Raw genomic sequence first — 14481 nt, 5'->3', positions numbered from 1 at the left:
AAATTTGAGTAAATAATAGTTGACCATAAATTGAAGTTAAACATTCCTATCGGTTCAATCAGCCTTGTTAATTGATACAGCCTATACCTCCACTACACTACTTTGATACAGTGGGGAGAACAAGTATTTGACACACTGCCAATTATGCAGGTTTTCCTAGTTTCAAAGCATGTAGAGGTCTGTAATTTGAATCATAGGTACACTTCAACTGTGAGAGACGGAATCTAAAACAAAAATCCAGATAATCACATTGTATGATTTTTAAGTAATTCATTAGAATTTTATTGCTTGACATAAGTATTTGATACATCAGAAAAGCAGAACCTAACATTTGGTACAGAAACCTTTGTTTGCAATTACAGAGATCATACGTTTCCTGTAGTTCTTGACCAGGTTTGCATACACTGTAGCAGGGATTTTGGCCCACTCCTCCATACAGACCTTCTCCAGATCCTTCAGGTTCCGGGGCTGTCACTGGGCAATACGGACTTTCAGCTCCCTCCAAAGATTTTCTATTGGGTTCAGGTCTGGAGACTGGCGAGGCCACTCCAGGACCTTGAGATGCTTCTTACGGAGCCACTCCTTAGTTGCCCTGGCTGTGTGTTTCGGGTCATTGTCATGCTGGAAGACCCAGCCACGACCCATCTTCAATGCTCTTACTGAGGGAAGGAGGTTGTTGGCCAAGATCTCGCGATACATGGCCCCATCCATCCTCCCCTCATAACGGTGCAGTCGTCCTGTCCCCTTTGCAGAAAAGCATACCCAAAGAATGATGTTTCCACCTCCATGCTTCATGGTTGGGATGGTGTTCTTGGGGTTGTACTCATCCTTCTTCTTCCTCCAAACACGGCAAGTGGAGTTTAGACCAAAAAGCTCTATTTTTGTCTCATCAGACCACATGACCTTCTCCCATTCCTCCTCTCGATCATCCAGATGGTCATTGGCAAACTGCAGACGGGCCTGGACATGCGCTGGCTTGAGCAGGGGGACCTTGCATATGCTGCAGGATTTTAATCCATGACGGCGTAGTGTGTTACTAATGGTTTTCTTTGAGACTGTGGTCCCAGCTCTCTTCAGGTCATTGACCAGGTCATGGCGTGTATTTCTGGGCTGATCTCTCACCTTCCTCATGATCATTGATGCCCCACGAGGTGAGATCTTGCATGGAGCCCCAGACCGAGGGTGATTGACCATCATCTTGAACTTCTCCCATTTTCTAATAATTGCGCCAACAGTTGTTGCCTTCTCACCAAGCTGCTTGCCTATTGTCCTGTAGCCCATCCCAGCCTTGTGCAGGTCTACAATTTTATCCCTGATGTCGTTACACAGCTTTCTGGTCTTGGCCATTGTGGAGAGGTTGGAGTCTGTTTGATTGAGTGTGTGGACAGGTGTCTTTTATACAGGTAACGAGTTCAAACAGGTGCAGTTAATACAGGTAATGAGTGGAGAACAGGAGGGCTTCTTAAAGAAAAACTAACAGGTCTGTGAGAGCCGGAATTCTTACTGGTTGGTAGGTGATCAAATACTTATGTCATGCAATAAAATGCAAATTAATTACTTAAAAATCATACAATGTGATTTTCTGGATTTTTGTTTCAGATTCCGTCTCTCACAGTTGAAGTGTACCTATGATAAAAATGACAGACCTCTACATGTTTTGTAAGTAGGAAAACCTGCAAAATCGGCAGTGTATCAAATACTTATTCTCCCCACTGTATGTATCAGTGGGGATTAAGAAGTGAGTATACACAATGCCCACTGAAGGTGGGTATTTGGCGTATACCTGCGTATACCCTCCACTACACCACTGATTGAAAGTAATAGGTATTGTGACTTTACTACCAATGTTTTTTACCACTACATCTCCGGTTAATACCAGGTCGTCAGGGTAGGGGATAGGTCCAGTTAACACCAGGTCGTCAGGGTAGGGGCTAGGCCCAGTTAACACCAGGTCGTCAGGGTAGGGGCTAGGTCCAGTTAACACCAGGTCGTCAGGGTAGGGGATAGGCCTAGTTAACACCAGGTCGTCAGGGTAGGGGCTAGGCCTAGTTAACACCAGGTCGTCAGGGTAGGGGATAGGCCTAGTTAACACCAGGTCGTCAGGGTAGGGGATAGGCCTAGTTAACACCAGGTCGTCAGGGTAGGGGTTAGGCCTAGTTAACACCAGGTCGTCAGGGTAGGGGCTAGGTCCAGTTAACACCAGGTCGTCAGGGTAGGGGCTAGGTCCAGTTAACACCAGGTCGTCAGGGTAGGGGCTAGGTCCAGTTAACACCAGGTCGTCAGGGTAGGGGCTAGGTCCAGTTAACACCAGGTCGTCAGGGTAGGGGCTAGGTCCAGTTAACACCAGGTCGTCAGGGTAGGGGCTAGGTCCAGTTAACACCAGGTCGTCAGGGTAGGGGCTAGGTCCAGTTAACACCAGGTCGTCAGGGTAGGGGCTAGGTCCAGTTAACACCAGATCATCAGGGTAGGGGCTAGGTCCAGTTAACACCAGGTCGTCAGGGTAGGGGTTAGGCCCAGTTCACACCAGGTCGTCAGGGTAGGGGATAGGCCCAGTTAACACAAGGTCGTCAGGGTAGGGGCTAGGTCCAGTTAACACCAGATCAGTAGGGTAGGGGCTAGGTCCAGTTAACACCAGGTCGTCAGGGTAGGGGCTAGGTCCAGTTAACACCAGGTCGTCAGGGTAGGGGCTAGGTCCAGTTAACACCAGGTCGGCAGGGTAGGGGCTAGGTCCAGTTAACACCAGATCAGCAGGGTAGGGGCTAGGTCCAGTTAACACCAGATCAGTAGGGTAGGGGCTAGGTCCAGTTAACACCAGATCAGTAGGGTAGGGGCTAGGTCCAGTTAACACCAGGTCGTCAGGGTAGGGGCTAGGTCCAGTTAACACCAGGTCGTCAGGGTAGGGGCTAGGTCCAGTTAACACAAGGTCGTCAGGGTAGGGGCTAGGCCCAGTTAACACCAGATCATCAGGGTAGGGGCTAGGTCCAGTTAACACCAGGTCGTCAGGGTAGGGGCTAGGTCCAGTTAACACCAGGTCGTCAGGGTAGGGGCTAGGTCCAGTTAACACCAGGTCGTCAGGGTAGGGGCTAGGTCCAGTTAACACCAGATCAGTAGGGTAGGGGATAGGCCTAGTTAACACCAGGTCGTCAGGGTAGGGGATAGGCCTAGTTCACACCAGATCAGTAGGGTAGGGGCTAGGCCCAGTTAACACCAGGTCGTCAGGGTAGGGGCTAGGTCCAGTTAACACCAGATCAGTAGGGTAGGGGCTAGGTCCAGTTAACACCAGATCAGTAGGGTAGGGGCTAGGTCCAGTTAACACCAGATCATCAGGGTAGGGGATAGGTCCAGTTAACACCAGATCAGTAGGGTAGGGGATAGGCCCAGTTAACACCAGATCATCAGGGTAGGGGCTAGGCCCAGTTAACACCAGATCATCAGGGTAGGGGCTAGGTCCAGTTAACACCAGATCAGTAGGGTAGGGGATAGGCCCAGTTAACACCAGATCAGTAGGGTAGGGGCTAGGTCCAGTTAACACCAGATCAGTAGGGTCAGGGTATGGGATAGGCCCAGGTAACACCAGTTAAATGGCCATTTTTTACCTGACCTACGGTATCACACAGCTTTCTGATATGGTCTCCTTTCAAGTGTTTCTGCAGCACATGCTCAGTGGGGTTTGTAAGGCTACAAGGTCATCCTTTAAACAGCCATTTTTAGATTCACAACATTTTATACTAAACTAGATCATCACAAGTAAGTGAAAAGAATAACCTTTGAGACACAACACACACGATGCACACACACACAGCTACACACGATGCACACACACAACTACACACAATGCACACAAACACAGCTACACACGATGCACACACACACACAGCTAGCTACACACGATGCACACACATCAACACACGATGCACACACACACAGCTAGCTACACACGATGCACACACATCAACACACGATGCACACACACACAGCTACACACATTGCACACACATCAACACACAATGCACACACACACAGCTACACACGATGCACACACACATTTGCTGCAGATACACATACCAACGCATACATTTTACCCCAGGTGTGTATTAGTGTTACCCCAGGTGTGTTAGTGTTACCCCAGGTGTGTGTTAGTGTTACCCCAGGTGTGTATTAGTGTTACCCCAGGTGTGTTAGTGTTACCCCAGGTGTGTGTTAGTGTTACCCCAGGTGTGTGTTAGTGTTACCCCAGGTGGGTGTTAGTGTTACCCCAGGTGGGTGTTAGTGTTACCCCAGGTGTGTGTTAGTGTTACCCCAGGTGTGTGTTACCCCAGGTGTGTGTTACCCCAGGTGTGTGTTAGTGTTACCCCAGGTGTGTTAGTGTTACCCCAGGTGTGTATTAGTGTTACCCCAGGTGTGTTAGTGTTACCCCAGCTGTGTGTTAGTGTTACCCCAGGTGTGTTTGTGTTACCCCAGGTGTGTTAGTGTTACCCCAGGTGTGTTAGTGTTACCCCAGGTGTGTGTTAGTGTTACCCCAGGTGTGTTAGTGTTACCCCAGGTGTGTGTTAGTGTTACCCCAGGTGTGTGTTAGTGTTACCCCAGGTGTGTATTAGTGTTACCCCAGGTGTGTGTTAGTGTTACCCCAGGTGTGTGTTAGTGTTACCCCAGGTGTGTGTTAGTTTTACCCCAGGTGTGTATTAGTGTTACCCCAGGTGTGTGTTAGTGTTACCCCAGGTGTGTGTTAGTGTTACCCCAGGTGTGTGTTAGTGTTACCCCAGGTGTGTGTTAGTGTTACCCCAGGTGTGTATTAGTGTTACCCCAGGTGTGTGTTAGGGTTAGAGGTCCTTCTGTAGCTCAGTTGGTAGAGCATGGCGCTTGTAACGCCAGGGTAGTGGGTTCGATCCCGGGACCACCCATACGTAGAATGTATGCACACATGACTGTAAGTCGCTTTGGATAAAAGCGTCTGCTAAATGGCATATATTATATTATATTGTATTAGTGTTACCCCAGGTGTGTGTTAGTGTTACCCCAGGTGTGTTAGTGTTACCCCAGGTGTGTTAGTGTTACCCCAGGTGTGTGTTAGTGTTACCCCAGGTGTGTATTAGTGTTACCCCAGGTGTGTGTTAGTGTTACCCCAGGTGTGTGTTAGTGTTACCCCAGGTGTGTGTTAGTGTTACCCCAGGTGTGTTAGTGTTACCCCAGGTGTGTTAGTGTTACCCCAGGTGTGTTAGTGTTACCCCAGGTGTGTGTTAGTGTTACCCCAGGTGTGTTAGTGTTACCCCAGGTGTGTTAGTGTTACCCCAGGTGGGTGTTAGTGTTACCCCAGGTGTGTATTAGTGTTACCCCAGGTGTGTGTTAGTGTTACCCCAGGTGTGTGTTAGTGTTACCCCAGGTGTGTATTAGTGTTACCCCAGGTGTGTATTAGTGTTACCCCAGGTGTGTATTAGTGTTACCCCAGGTGTGTATTAGTGTTACCCCAGGTGGGTGTTACCCCAGGTGGGTGTTACCCCAGGTGTGTATTAGTGTTACCCCAGGTGTGTTTGTGTTACCCCAGGTGTGTTAGTGTTACCCCAGGTGTGTATTTGTGTTACCCCAGGTGTGTATTAGTGTTACCCCAGGTGTGTTAGTGTTACCCCAGGTGGGTGTTACCCCAGGTGTGTATTAGTGTTACCCCAGGTGTGTTTGTGTTACCCCAGGTGTGTGTTTGTGTTACCCCAGGTGTGTGTTTGTGTTACCCCAGGTGTGTGTTTGTGTTACCCCAGGTGTGTGTTTGTGTTACCCCAGGTGTGTGTTTGTGTTACCCCAGGTGTGTGTTAGTGTTACCCCAGGTGTGTGTTAGTGTTACCCCAGGTGTGTGTTAGTGTTACCCCAGGTGTGTATTAGTGTTACCCCAGGTGTGTATTAGTGTTACCCCAGGTGTGTATTAGTGTTACCCCAGGTGTGTATTAGTGTTACCCCAGGTGTGTTAGTGTTACCCCAGGTGTGTGTTAGTGTTACCCCAGGTGTGTGTTAGTGTTACCCCAGGTGTGTGTTTGTGTTACCCCAGGTGTGTGTTTGTGTTACCCCAGGTGTGTGTTCGTGTTACCCCAGGTGTGTGTTAGTGTTACCCCATGTGTGTATTAGTGTTACCCCATGTGTGTATTAGTGTTACCCCAGGTGTGTATTAGTGTTACCCCAGGTGTGTATTAGTGTTACCCCAGGTGTGTGTATTACTTACTTACTTAATTACTTTATTGTCCCCATGTGGAAATTCTGTTGCAGTGTCATGTACACATTCAAAGTGTTGTTTAAATACAAAACAACTTTTATAACAGTCACGCACCAATAAAAATAATAATAGTAAGAAATAAAACATAAAAACATTTAAAGAAGAAAAGACTAGCCTGCTGGCCTTATGGGTCAATGGGAACATTCTCCCGAGCTATTCAGGAGGGATATCACACCTGGCACAAAAGATTGTCTCGTTCTGTTTTTCCTGCTGAGGGGTGCCCTATACCTGCGCCCAGAGGGGAGTAATTCAAACTCCAGGTACAGGGGGTGGCTTGGGTCTAAAAGGATTTTGTGAGCCTTACGGAGGGCCCTGACCTTAAAGACCATGTTAATAACCCCTCATCCAGGCCTGTCTGACTCCAAGTACCTTGCTTGCTGTGGTAATAATCCTTCTCAGCATATTTTTCTGTCTGACAGTGGCATTGCCAAACCAACAAACAACACCAAAAGTTAAAATACTCTCAATAAAGGATTTGAAAAACAGAGTCAGCATAGTACAGTCTATATTAAAAGAACCCAAGTGTTTTAGAAAGTACAGTCTCTGTTGGCTCTTTTTGTAGATCAGGTCTGTACATTTACTCCACTGAAGCTTATTGTCCAGAATGACACCCAGATATTTATATTCCTCTACGATTTCTATATCCTGACCTCTGATAGATGTTGCAGAGGTAGGTGTTGTACACTTCCTGAAGTCAATGCACATCTCTTTGGTCTTGTTGGTATTGAGGACCGAGTGTGATTCATCACACCACTCTACAAAGTCATCTAGGACCGGGCCATGATGTTCCTCACACCACTCTACAAAGTCATCTAGGACCGGGCCATGATGTTCCTCACACCACTCTACAAAGTCATCTAGGACCGGGACCATGATGTTCCTCACACCACTCTACAAAGTCATCTAGGACCGGGCCATGATGTTCCTCACACCACTCTACAAAGTCATCTAGGACCGGGCCATGATGTTCCTCACACCACTCTACAAAGTCATCTAGGACCGGGCCATGATGTTCCTCACACCACTCTACAAAGTCATCTTGGACCGGGACATGATGTTCACCACTCTACAAAGTCATCTTGGACCGGGACATGATGTTCCTCACACCACTCTACAAAGTCATCTTGGACCGGGACATGATGTTCCTCACACCACTCTACAAAGTCATCTAGGACCGGGCCATGATGTTCCTCACACCACTCTACAAAGTCATCTAGGACCGGGCCATGATGTTCCTCACACCACTCTACAAAGTCATCTAGGACCGGGCCATGATGTTCCTCACACCACTCTACAAAGTCATCTAGGACCCTGGGCCATGATGTTCCTCGTCATCATGCAACAGGCTGATCAAGGCAGTGTCATCAGCGAACTTAACGAGGTGTCTGTCAGAATGGGAACTAGTACAACTATTAATGTACAAGATGTACAGAAGTGGGGACAAAACACATCCCTGAGGAGAGCCTGTGTTGGTATTGCGTATATCCGACACATGGGGACCAATTTTGACTCGCTGTGAGCGTTGGCTCAGGAAGTCCAACAGCCACAAAACCAGCCCCCCGTCTAAGAAGAAGTCCCGAATGAGTCTCTGTGCCAGAATGTAGGGCTGGATTGTGTTGAAGGCAGAAGAAAAGTCAACAAACAGAACCCTGACATGGGATTTGGCTCTAGATGTCTATAGACCATGTTAATACCCCCTCTAGATGTCTATAGACCATGTTAATACCCCCTCTAGATGTCTATAGACCATGTTAACACCCCCTCTAGATGTCTATAGACCATGTTAATACCCCCTCTCGATGTCTATAGACCATGTTAACACCCCCTCTAGATGTCTATAGACCATGTTAATACCCCTCTAGATGTCTATAGACCATGTTAATACCCCTCTAGATGTCTATAGACCATGTTAATACCCCCTCTAGATGTCTATAGACCATGTTAATACCCCTCTAGATGTCTATAGACCATGTTAACACCCCTCTAGATGTCTATAGACCATGTTAATACCCCTCTAGATGTCTATAGACCATGCTAATACCCCTCTAGATGTCTATAGACCATGTTAATACCCCTCCAGATGTCTATAGACCATGTTAATACCCCTCTAGATGTCTATAGACCATGTTAATACCCCCTCTAGATGTCTATAGACCATGTTAATACCCCTCTAGATGTCTATAGACCATGTTAATACCCCCTCTAGATGTCTATAGACCATGTTAACACCCCCTCTAGATGTCTATAGACCATGTTAATACCCCCTCTCGATGTCTATAGACCATGTTAACACCCCCTCTAGATGTCTATAGACCATGTTAATACCCCTCTAGATGTCTATAGACCATGTTAATACCCCTCTAGATGTCTATAGACCATGTTAATACCCCCTCTAGATGTCTATAGACCATGTTAATACCCCTCTAGATGTCTATAGACCATGTTAATACCCCCTCTAGATGTCTATAGACCATGTTAATACCCCTCTAGATGTCTATAGACCATGTTAATACCCCCTCTAGATGTCTATAGACCATGTTAATACCCCCTCTAGATGTCTATAGACCATGTTAATACCCCTCTAGATGTCTATAGACCATGTTAATACCCCTCTAGATGTCTATAGACCATGTTAATGCCCCCTCTAGATGTCTATAGACCATGTTAATACCCCTCTAGATGTCTATAGACCATGTTAATACCCCTCTAGATGTCTATAGACCATGTTAATACCCCTCTAGATGTCTATAGACCATGTTAATACCCCTCTAGATGTCTATAGACCATGTTAATACCCCTCTAGATGTCTATAGACCATGTTAATACCCCTCTAGATGTCTATAGACCATGTTAATACCCCCTCTAGATGTCTATAGACTATGTTAATACCCCTCTAGATGTCTATAGACCATGTTAATACCCCTCTAGATGTCTATAGACCATGTTAATACCCCCTCTAGATGTCTATAGACCATGTTAATACCCCTCTAGATGTCTATAGACCATGTTAATACCCCTCTAGATGTCTATAGACCATGTTAATACCCCCTCTAGATGTCTATAGACCATGTTAATACCCCTCTCGATGTCTATAGACCATGTTAATACCCCTCTCGATGTCTATAGACCATGTTAATACCCCTCTCGATGTCTATAGACCATGTTAATACCCCCTCTAGATGTCTATAGACCATGTTAACACCCCCTCTAGATGTCTATAGACCATGTTAATACCCCTCTCTCGATGTCTATAGACCATGTTAACACCCCTCTAGATGTCTATAGACCATGTTAATACCCCTCTAGATGTCTATAGACCATGTTAATACCCCCTCTCGATGTCTATAGACCATGTTAACACCCCCTCTAGATGTCTATAGACCATGTTAATACCCCTCTAGATGTCTATAGACCATGTTAATACCCCTCTAGATGTCTATAGACCATGTTAATACCCCTCTAGATGTCTATAGACCATGTTAACACCCCCTCTAGATGTCTATAGACCATGTTAATACCCCTCTAGATGTCTATAGACCATGTTAATACCCCTCTAGATGTCTATAGACCATGTTAATACCCCTCTAGATGTCTATAGACCATGTTAATACCCCTCTAGATGTCTATAGACCATGTTAATACCCCCTCTAGATGTCTATAGACCATGTTAACACCCCCTCTAGATGTCTATAGACCATGTTAATACCCCTCTAGATGTCTATAGACCATGTTAATACCCCTCTAGATGTCTATAGACCATGTTAATACCCCTCTAGATGTCTATAGACCATGTTAATACCCCTCTAGATGTCTATAGACCATGTTAATACCCCTCTAGATGTCTATAGACCATGTTAATACCCCCTCTAGATGTCTATAGACCATGTTAATACCCCTCTAGATGTCTATAGACCATGTTAATACCCCTCTAGATGTCTATAGACCATGTTAATACCCCTCTAGATGTCTATAGACCATGTTAATACCCCCTCTAGATGTCTATAGACCATGTTAATACCCCTCTAGATGTCTATAGACCATGTTAATACCCCTCTAGATGGCTATAGACCATGTTAATACCCCTCTAGATGTCTATAGACCATGTTAATACCCCTCTAGATGTCTATAGACCATGTTAATACCCCTCTCGATGTCTATAGACCATGTTTATACCCCCTCTCGATGTCTATAGACCATGTTAATACCCCCTCTAGATGGCTATAGACCATGTTAATACCCCTCTAGATGTCTATAGACCATGTTAATACCCCCTCTAGATGTCTATAGACCATGTTATAATACCCCTCTCGATGTCTATAGACCATGTTAATACCCCCTCTAGATGTCTATAGACCATGTTAATACCCCCTCTAGATGTCTATAGACCATGTTAACACCCCTCTAGATGTCTATAGACCATGTTAATACCCCTCTCGATGTCTATAGACCATGTTAACACCCCTCTAGATGTCTATAGACCATGTAATACCCCTCTAGATGTCTATAGACCATGTTAATACCCCTCTCGATGTCTATAGACCATGTTAACACCCCCTCTAGATGTCTATAGACCATGTTAATACCCCTCTAGATGTCTATAGACCATGTTAATACCCCTCTAGATGTCTATAGACCATGTTAATACCCCTCTAGATGTCTATAGACCATGTTAATACCCCTCTAGATGTCTATAGACCATGTTAATACCCCTCTAGATGTCTATAGACCATGTTAATACCCCCTCTAGATGTCTATAGACCATGTTAATACCCCCTCTAGATGTCTATAGACCATGTTAATACCCCCTCTAGATGTCTATAGACCATGTTAATACCCCTCTAGATGTCTATAGACCATGTTAATACCCCTCTAGATGTCTATAGACCATGTTAATACCCCCTCTAGATGTCTATAGACCATGTTAATACCCCTCTAGATGTCTATAGACCATGTTAATACCCCCTCTAGATGTCTATAGACCATGTTAATACCCCCTCTAGATGTCTATAGACCATGTTAATACCCCTCTAGATGTCTATAGACCATGTTAATACCCCTCTAGATGTATATAGACCATGTTAATACCCCTCTAGATGTCTATAGACCATGTTAATACCCCCTCTAGATGTCTATAGACCATGTTAATACCCCTCTAGATGTCTATAGACCATGTTAATACCCCTCTAGATGTCTATAGACCATGTTAATACCCCTCTAGATGTCTATAGACCATGTTAATACCCCTCTAGATGTCTATAGACCATGTTAATACCCCCTCTCGATGTCTATAGACCATGTTAATACCCCCTCTCGATGTCTATAGACCATGTTAATACCCCCTCTCGATGTCTATAGACCATGTTAATACCCCCTCTAGATGTCTATAGAGCATGTTAATACCCCCTCTAGATGTCTATAGACCATGTTAATACCCCAGGTGTGTTAGTGTTACCCAAGGTGTGTGTGTTCGTGTTACCCCAGGTGTGTGTGTTAGTGATCATGTGTTAACTGGGCCTAGCCCCTACACTGACGATCTGGTGTTAACTGGGCCTAGCCCCTACCCTGACGATCTGGTGTTAACTGGGCCTAGCCCCTACCCTACTGATCTGGTGTTAACTGGGCCTATCCCCTACCCTGATGATCTGGTGTTAACTGGGCCTAGCCCCTACCCTGACGACCTGGTGTTAACTGGGCCTAGCCCCTACCCTGACCCTACTGATCTGGTGTAAACTGGACCTATTCCCTACCCTGACCCTACTGATCTGGTGTTAACTGGACCTAGCCCCTACCCTACTGATCTGGTGTTAACTGGGCCTAGTCCCTACCCTACTGATCTGGTGTTAACTGGGCCTATCCCCTACCCTACTGATCTGGTGTTATCTGGGCCTAGCCACTACCCTGACGATATGGTGTTAACTGGGCCTAACCCCGACCCTGACGACCTGTTGTGAACTGGGCCTAACCCCTACCCTGACCCTACTGATCTGGTGTTATTTGGACCTATCCCCTACCCTGATGATCTGGTGTTAACTGGACCTAGCCCCTACCCTGACGACCTTGTGTTAACTGGGCCTATCCCCTACCCTGACGACCTGGTGTGAACTGGGCCTAACCCCTACCCTGACGACCTGGTGTTAACTGGACCTAGCCCCTACCCTGACGACCTGGTGTTAACTGGACCTAGCCCCTACCCTGACGACCTGGTGTTAACTGGACCTAGCCCCTACCCTGACGATCTGGTGTTAACTGGACCTAGCCCCTACCCTGACGACCTGGTGTTAACTGGACCTATCCCCTACCCTGACGACCTGGTGTTAACTGGACCTAGCCCCTACCCTGACGACCTGGTGTTAACTGGACCTAGCCCCTACCCTGACGACCTGGTGTTAACTGGACCTAACCCCTACCCTGACGACCTGGTGTTAACTGGACCTAGCCCCTACCCTGACGACCTGGTGTTAACTGGACCTAGCCCCTACCCTGACGACCTGGTGTTAACTGGACCTAGCCCCTACCCTGACGACCTGGTGTTAACTAGGCCTAACCCCTACCCTGACGACCTGGTGTTAACTGGGCCTATCCCCTACCCTGACGACCTGGTGTGAACTGGGCCTAACCCCTACCCTGACGACCTGGTGTTAACTGGACCTAACCCCTACCCTGACGACCTGGTGTTAACTGGACCTAACCCCTACCCTGACGACCTGGTGTTAACTGGACCTATCCCCTACCCTGACGACCTGGTGTTAACTGGACCTAGCCCCTACCCTGACGACCTGGTGTTAACTGGACCTAGCCCCTACCCTGACGACCTGGTGTTAACTGGACCTAACCCCTACCCTGACGACCTGGTGTTAACTGGACCTAGCCCCTACCCTGACGACCTGGTGTTAACTGGACCTAGCCCCTACCCTGACGACCTGGTGTTAACTGGACCTAGCCCCTACCCTGACGACCTGGTGTTAACTGGACCTAGCCCCTACCCTGACGACCTGGTGTTAACTGGACCTAACCCCTACCCTGACGACCTGGTGTTAATTGGACCTAGCCCCTACCCTGACGACCTGGTGTTAACTGGACCTAGCCCCTACCCTGACGACCTGGTGTTAACTGGACCTAGCCCCTACCCTGACGACCTGGTGTTAACTGGACCTAGCCCCTACCCTGACGACCTGGTGTTAACTGGACCTAACCCCTACCCTGACGACCTGGTGTTAATTGGACCTAGCCCCTACCCTGACGACCTGGTGTTAACTGGACCTAGCCCCTACCCTGACGACCTGGTGTTAACTGGACCTAGCCCCTACCCTGACGACCTGGTGTTAACTAGGCCTAGCCCCTACCCTGACGACCTGGTGTTAACTGGGCCTATCCCCTACCCTGACGACCTGGTGTGAACTGGGCCTAACCCCTACCCTGACGACCTGGTGTTAACTGGACCTAACCCCTACCCTGACGACCTGGTGTTAACTGGACCTAGCCCCTACCCTGACGACCTGGTGTTAACTGGACCTAGCCCCTACCCTGACGACCTGGTGTTAACTAGACCTATCCCCTACCCTGACGACCTGGTGTTAACTGGGCCTATCCCCTACCCTGACGACCTGGTGTTAACTGGACCTAGCCCCTACCCTGACGACCTGGTGTTAACTAGGCCTATCCCCTACCCTGACGACCTGGTATTAACCGGAGATGTAGTGGTAAAAAACATTGGTAGGTAAACGCTGATGGCTGTTCATGAGTAAAGTCACAATACCTATTACTTTCAATCAGTGGTGTAGTGGAGGGTATACGCAGGTATACGCCAAATACCCACCTTCAGTGGGCATTGTGTATACTCACTTCTTAATCCCCACTGATACATATCAAAGTAGTGTAGTGGAGGTATAGGCTGTATCAATTAATAAGGCTGATGGAACAGATAGGAATGTTTAACTTAAAATTATGGTCAATTATTATTTACTCAAATTTTAGGCGCGGCAATGTACGCACGTCGGTAGGCCTACTCGTAAATGTTCTGAAATGCAATTTGCGGCAAAACACCTTTCTAAAATGCCCACTGCACATGTGAGCGGTTACATGGACAGAGATGGAAATATCCATTAGAAATGTAAAAGGAGAGGGGATTTAAAGACGCAACAACTACACTATCACGGGTTGATAATATGATAATGCCTTTGGCTGCCAGACAATGAAGATGAAAGAAAACCAATAGTACAGGAGAA

At 47.0% G+C, this 14481-nt stretch overlaps 2 long non-coding RNA genes across 22 annotated transcripts; both read left to right on the top strand.

Annotated features, from left to right (window-relative positions):
* Nucleotides 1–2557: 2557 nt before the first annotated feature.
* On the top strand, nt 2558–3315 carry LOC127908802 (uncharacterized). The gene is made up of 3 exons (XR_008068505.1): nt 2558–2635; nt 2744–2887; nt 3248–3315. It is a non-coding gene; the product is annotated as an uncharacterized LOC127908802 (long non-coding RNA).
* A 693-nt stretch (nt 3316–4008) lies between these two features.
* LOC127908801 (uncharacterized) lies at nt 4009–7310 on the top strand. 21 transcript variants are annotated; one of them, XR_008068497.1, is made up of 7 exons: nt 4009–4151; nt 4524–4653; nt 4786–4809; nt 5041–5126; nt 5315–5424; nt 5607–5794; nt 6013–7310. It is a non-coding gene; the product is annotated as an uncharacterized LOC127908801 (long non-coding RNA). The 21 variants fall into 21 exon arrangements; XR_008068501.1 differs by having other exon boundaries at nt 4764–4809; XR_008068491.1 differs by having other exon boundaries at nt 4524–4675; nt 4720–4809.
* Nucleotides 7311–14481: the final 7171 nt, after the last annotated feature.

The sequence above is a fragment of the Oncorhynchus keta genome, chromosome 18 (genome assembly GCF_023373465.1).
Source record: "Oncorhynchus keta strain PuntledgeMale-10-30-2019 chromosome 18, Oket_V2, whole genome shotgun sequence".
Lineage (NCBI taxonomy): Eukaryota > Metazoa > Chordata > Actinopteri > Salmoniformes > Salmonidae > Oncorhynchus > Oncorhynchus keta.
Note: the sequence above shows the minus strand (reverse complement) of the source record. Positions and strands in the feature narration are given on the sequence as shown.